This window comes from Tursiops truncatus, chromosome 16 (genome assembly GCF_011762595.2).
Source record: "Tursiops truncatus isolate mTurTru1 chromosome 16, mTurTru1.mat.Y, whole genome shotgun sequence".
Classification (NCBI taxonomy): domain Eukaryota; kingdom Metazoa; phylum Chordata; class Mammalia; order Artiodactyla; family Delphinidae; genus Tursiops; species Tursiops truncatus.
Window position 1 is genome coordinate 53,498,302 of NC_047049.1, and position 6,857 is coordinate 53,505,158.

Consider the following 6,857-nt stretch of genomic DNA (forward strand, 5'->3'; position numbering starts at 1 on the left):
CAGCATTATAATCCATTCTCTTGCACCTTCTTATTATTATCTTGTTATTATGGTTATTAAACTCGTGGGGGGCAGGAGTGTGCCTGGGGAGGAGAGGGCGTGTGACTTACTAGCCCCACCACGGTCGGCCAGCTCCAAAGATGGTCTCCTTGGCCTGGTCCAGGGCTCCCGGTCAGCAGGGCCCAAGGATGGAAGAGGAAGCAGGAGGCGGACTTCTCCAGCCGCCCCCTTTGGAGCTTTGCCATCTGAGCCATGCCTTGGTGCCCTATGCTCTTTGAACTTGGATTTGTCACCCAGAGCCCTTACACCTGCCCTCCAACATCTAATGGACTTGAATCTACTCTAAACGAATATTTAATCCAGCATCACTACATCGTAGCCCAGTGTGACAACTAACCCTGGAGTTTGGGAGGCGTCCGGCCTTCGGGGGAGTTCATCACTCTCTGTTGCCAACCTCACCGTTCGACCTCCTCCACTCCTGTGTGGTGACCCTGTCTGTGTCTGTATCTGTTAATACGTGTGTGTCCAGCTAAAAAGACAAACAGAACCCGTGGGCCAGCTCGGAGGGTGCGTGGAGAAGCCTCCCGACCCCTCCCGAGGGCCGCCCTCGGGATGGCATTCCGTTGTGTGCCTTATTCCTGGAGAATCTGTATACGGCCTACCTATAGAAATATAGCCTTTTCATGCTGTATTAAAAGAACTTTTAAAAGCAAGAGAGGCTCCTGGGTGTCCTTGTTTACACGGAGCATCGGTAGGGAGCTGAACGTTTTCACAGATTCGGGGGTGCTGAGCTGGGTAGGGGCGGCTTGGGGCTGCCCTTCCGCTCTCCCGCGTCTGGAATGTCTTGTCCTGGCCCTGCCTCCACCCAGCCCCCCTGTCCCCAAACGGACACTCTCTCCGGGGCGAGGGCCCTCCCCAGGCGGGGCCCCAGACTAGGCAAGATTGTCGGCACATTAGGTCACAGTTAGCTCTGCGATGAGACTGCTGGTGACCATATATAGGAGTGAATCTTCCTCGGAGACAGCAGCCCTAGGCCTCGCAGCTGCAGCTCCCACTTGGCCCTCTTGCCAAGACAGGGATTTGGGCCTCAGACGCTGGGCATCCCACAGTGAGCAAGCTCAAGTGTCCAGGGCCTCCTGGAAAGTCCCCAGGAGAAGGAACAGAGGGCCCTTCTTCTGAGCAAGGACCTGTCTGGGCTGTCTCAAGGTGGGGCTCTTGACCGGGGCCACAGACGGGAAGTCACGGCTTGCAGGGCCTGGAGCCCCGGCGAAGCAGGCCTGAAGGCGCCACCTGCGTACGGAGCCCTGCGGCCCAGGATCCACGCACTTGTGGTTCTCAACCTGGCTGCTCACCAGAATCGCCTACGGGAGCCTTGGTCCATCCCAGAGACGCTTGAGAAACCGGCCTGGGTGTCCTCAGGTTCTTAAAGTCCCTGATCAGTCCAGTGTGCACGGCTGAGAAACACCGGGCTTTGAATGGTCCTCAGGGTCCTGTGGGGTGGACGGTGATGGCCGGGAGGAGGCCGTGGGCAGAGGGCGTCCAGCTCACTGGAGGACATCCCATCCTCGGCTTCAGCCAATTGCTACCATCTAAGAACACACCACCTGGGGTGGGGTGGGGAGTGGGGGGGGGACTAAGCTGTTATGTGAAATTCTCCAATCTTTAAACTTTGGCAGTTAGTTTATTAAATAGCCAAACTACATGTCTGTGGACCAACCCATGTCTCCATGCAGCCCCTGAGATGGAGCAGAGAAAACAAGGTAAGTCCTGGGCATCAGGGATCATGGATGGGGGAAGGGTGGCGAACAGGCAGGAACAGAGGCTCCCAACTCCAGGAGCAGGACCCCTTGTCTTCTTTGGGGTGCACAGCGAGTCCTGGAAGCCATCAAGCCCTTTCCTGCTTATTGGCACAAAGGAAGGACTCACCTCCGGGTGCCTGGCCTCAGGCTGCATGAAATGGCGGCAGGGCCAGAGTTGGCCTGAGCGCAGGTGGGTGTCAGTGAAGCCAAGCAGTGAGCAGAGAGGGGACCCAGCCCAGCAGAGTGGGCGGGGGAGAGAATAAACACTGCCACGAGGGCCTCTCCACCCACAGCCCAGGGAGGGCTGCGCTCCTGGTACAGGTCTGAGGACACGGAGCCCGTCTGTGTCAGTGGCCTGTGCCCCACGCTGCCGGCTTCCAGATCAGCCCTGCCTCCCCTGGCTGGGCGACCCTGGGCAGAGTCCCTGGGCTCTCTGAGCGCCGGCTTCCACAGGGATACTGTGCAGATAAGCCGGCCCAGTGAACACAAGGCCCAGCACACAGCTTGGCACCTGGCTGGTGGGTGGCAGGCCAGGGGCTGTGGATCTCTTGCTCCCACTGTCTGTGGCTCCGGCCAGAGGTCACCCAGGGAGTCCGAGGGGGTGCCAGGCCGCCAACCCAGGAACATGGTTCACTTGCTCACTGGCTGGGTACCCCCTGTGCTAGGGCTGAGGTGTCAAGGTTAATGTTCGATTTTCTGCCCTTGTGTGTCGTGTGCATGCACCCGTATTTGTTTTGTTTTGTTTTCCGTGGAAAGAAAACAAACCCAAGGCAAACACAGCCTGCATTTCGACATCTGCAGCCGTGGAGACCAGTAATTCCCCTGGACAGGAAGGATTTCCGGTTGGACCTAATGTCCATGTCCAGGGGCAGCCGGCGGTGGCTGAGAGCAGAGAGAGCGGAGTCCACAGCGGAAAGGGGTGTCGGGGGACCCAGAGGGGAGGGCCCACCCCTGCCCGCCCTCCTCGAAGCTGGTGTCCTCCGCCACCCTAACCCCACATTTGAGGCCTCCAGAGGCGGGGTCTCACTTGAGGTCACCCAGTGGGAGGAACAGGATTTGAACCCTGAGTTCTTACCTCCCAGTGCCGTGTGTGCTTCAGAGGCAGAGCTGGGGCTCGGCCCATGCCCACAGTTGCAAAGGTGGGGCAAGGAGTGAGGGCCCCAGGGGCGGGGGTGGTCTGGGGGGACAGGCAGCTCCAGCCCATGAAGGCCTTGGTGTAAGGAACCAGGCACGGGGAGGGGAGACTGGACAGTGCCTCAGATCTGGGGGCGGGGGGGGAGGCATGTGGGTTCAACCACTCCCTCTCCCACCTCAGCACCAAAACCCCTGGGGACTCAAGGGCTCCTTGTGGGGCCCAGACAAGGCTCCTAGCACCACCACCTTCTTGGGATGTGTCCTTACCTGTGAGCTGGAGCAGTTGGGACCCACTGCAGGCTGCAGCGGACGCCGGGCTGCAGCGGAGGCCCTGTGCTGGCTGCTTCTCCTCTCCCCGGCTCCCGCTGCCATCGGGCTTCTGCCCTGGGCCCTGGCCACAGGCCCAAGTCTCTCCTGTTCCTCTGGCCTTATGTGTATGCTCCTAACCATCCTGGCAGGAGCCAGGGCAGAGACCGATATGGCGGGTGGGGAAACTGAGGTCCAGGGAAGGCCCTAATGCCCCAGACTGGCGGACAGGTCCTCCACTGCACCCTCCCATCTCCACGCTCTGTGCTTTTTCTGATCCCTACCAGAGACTCCAAGTGGATTCCCACCAGCGCTCTCAGGCCTTCAGCAAGGCACTAGGGGCGTCTCCTCGGGGCCTGGGTGGGGAGTCAGGCCCCTGTCTGCCCTCAAACAGCTGGACCCTGGCTCCGCACAAGGTCAGGCATCCAAACGCCACCCCAGAGGCTCCCTGGCCCGCCTCCCACGTGGTGTTGAGAGAGGAGACACTTTCTACTTGTGTGTGTTCTGCTCCCGGGCAGGAGACAAGCTCAAGGGAGCCGGGCCAGGGAGGTGCACGGGGGCAAGGTAGCGGAGGGCGCCTCCAGACCCGACCCCGCACACTCCCAGCCCCCCACCGTCCGTGCGTCTGCAGTGCCCGTGTGGCCTGGTGCAACACAGGGTTAAACGTGGAATAAATGAGTGAGATCTGGCCAACGTCCAGTGCGCCAGCTGCTGTGCTCTGTAATCTACATGCATCATCATTCTTGATCTTCACCACGACCCTGTGAGCTGGGTGCTGGGATGAGTACCATTTCACAGAGACGGAAGCCGAGGTTCAGAGAGTTTGAGTGACTTGTCCAAGATCATACAGCTAGAGAAGCAGAGCCCCTCCCTGTGCCCCCTCCCAGTGCCACTTCCCACCCCTCACCCCCCAGTGTCAGGTCCAGGGCCTAGTCCCTGCCTCTGGCAGCTGTGCCACCCGCCCAAGACAGCCAGCTGGCGGGGCTGTCCTGCCCTCAGCCCCCAATTCCCCGGGCCCCTCACACCTGCCCAGCCGAAGCCGCCAACCTTCCTATGGTAGCCCAGAGCCGATAACCACCTAGTGCAGGCTCCATGGTGGTTACCGCGGGCTTGTGCAGAAGCTGGAACTCAAGCCCCCCAACACAGCCCCCAGCCCCCTTCTACCTCTATCCTTGAAAACTTCCCAGGGGGTCCCTTTCCCAGTTGCAGGGGGAGCCCAGCTCCTACCTCCACTGCCTCCAGGGCGAGCCAGGCCGCGTACCTGTGCCTTCTCTTCCTGGCGCTCGGCCCTCCCCCGCTGGAGCCCTGTATTCAGGCCTGTCCCCCTTCCACATCCTCCCTCTTGGTCCAGGGAAGGAAGGGGGTCTTTCTCCCACCCGAGCCCTCCACCCTGGGAGCTGAACAGCATCCTCCTCTACCACCCGCTCAACATCCCCCCTCCCTCTCCAGTCACTCCTGGAGGTCAGGGCTCAGCCTCCACCGCCCCTCCACACCCAGCTTCTGTAGCCTGTGGGGCAATTTGGGGTCCAAGTCCTGCCTCGTTCATCCAGGATCATGGCACCTGCCGCGACCTCCATCTCGGCCTCCCCACTCTCATCCTGGCAAGGGCTCTGGGGTCAGATGGGCTGGACACTGAACGGCAGCTTCACTACTTATCAGCTGTCATCCTGAGCTGAGAAAGTCGCCTCCCCCCCTGAGCCCTGGGTTCCTCCCTTGTACAATGGGAATGGTATTGCCTGCCCACCTCCTGAGGGTCACTGTCACGATTAAACACCTGGGACATGCTTAAGAACTTTTAGCTACTGCACTGTTCATGGAGGGGTGCCAGTGCCCTGGGCCTGTGCTGCCTCTGAAATGCTGCCCCCCAGCTCCTGCGGCCTCCCCCTCCCCCGGCCATGATTCTCTCTCTGCCTCTGCCTCCTACTTATCAGGCCCTTGAGCCATGCATTCTGGAAACTTCATCCCAACCAGGTGGCAGGAGATGAGGAGCCTGCGCCTTGCCCCCAGGAAGGGGCTTTGATCTGTCTGGTCCTTGGCCTGTAGGCCTTTCCCCCTCCCTCTCCACGCACCCACGTCGTGTTAGCTCAGCTCTGACTAGGTTTCTGCCTGAGTTTCCCTCTTGTGCTGCAGCAAGGGACCTTTGCCTAGCATATAACTGGTCCTCCTCTCCCTGGGAACCTGACCCAGCCCCGCCCCACGGTGGAGACTGCTTCAAACAGTTTGGCCCAGATCTCTCTCCTCCGACACCCTTGCCAACTCAAAATCCCCCAGCTTTCCTCTCGCAGGAATCGGCTGGTCCCCTGCTGCCCTCTGGTGGCTAAATCTGAGAACTGCGACTTCCTGCCAGCGGCAAGCCTGCATAGGGGACAAAAGGGGAATTTTTTGTTGTTGTTCCCAAACCTGAAATGAATCCTGATCTCCCCAGCACAGTGCTATCCAGGCCTCATGCACCTTTACTTGAGTAAAACTGTCAAGTGGTAATATCTGGGTTTTCCTTTCTTGATTATAAAAATAACGCATGCACAATGTGAAATGGAAACAACACAAAAATAGGAAGTAGGATGTGAAAATTCTCAGTAGTCGAACCTCCTCCAGAGACACCACTATCCAGAGTTTGGCCATATCCTTCCCTAATCTTTTGTTTGTACAAATATATTTGTGTTTAATGTACACACACACACACACACACACACACTAACCTAACAGGATTATACTTGACATGCTGTTCTGTAACCTGCTTTGTTCTCATCATCAACTTTCCCTGTTAGCACAGAAATCGGTTTCATTGGACTAACAGCTGATTGTACTCTTTTGTTAGGTAATGTATTTATCCATTCCCTATTGAAGAGTACGGGCATTCTTGTTTTTAAAAATCAATTCTTTTGGGGGGCTTCCCTGGTGGCGCAGTGGTTGAGAGTCCGCCTGCCGATGCAGGGGACACAGGTTCGTGCCCCAATCCGGGAAGATCCCACATGCTGCAGAGCAGCTGGGCCCGTGAGCCATGGGTGGTAAGCCTGCGCGTCCAGAGCCCGTGCTCCGCAACGGGAGAGGCCACAGCAGTGAGAGGCCCGCGTACCGCCAAAAAAAAAAGAAAAGACAGATATGGGCTTCCTGGCAGTCTGGTGGTTAAGACCTCACCCTTCCATTGCAGGGGCACAGGTTCAATCCCTGGTCGGTGAACTAAGATCCCGCATGCTACACAGTGTGGCCAAAAGAAAAGGAAAAAAAAAAAAGGTTAGATAATAACAAGTGCTGGTGAGGCCATGGAGAAATTGTAATGATTATACGTTGCTGGTGAGAAGCTAAAATTTTGTAGCCACTTTGGAAAACAGTTTGATGTTCCTCAAAACGGTAAACGTGAAGTTGGCATTTAACCCAGCAATTCTTACACTATATGTAAAGTGGTACAATATTATTTTCAGGTAATCTGTGATAAGTCAAACTATATATTGTAAATCTTAGAGAAACCACTAAAAATATAAAATGAAGAACTAAATCTAATAAGTCAGTACTGGAGGTAGAATGAAATCATTTGGGAGGAAAAACTCTAGCCAAAAGAAGGTAAGAAGGGAACAAAAACCATATGGGATAAAGAGAAAATAAATAGCAAGGTGGTCA

At 57.1% G+C, this 6,857-nt stretch overlaps 1 protein-coding gene across 1 annotated transcript in view; it reads left to right on the forward strand.

Moving 5' to 3' along the window:
- Window positions 1-6,857, forward strand: part of ZCCHC24 (zinc finger CCHC-type containing 24) — a 72,749-nt gene that overhangs the window by 60,513 nt on the left and 5,379 nt on the right. The window lies entirely within an intron of this gene.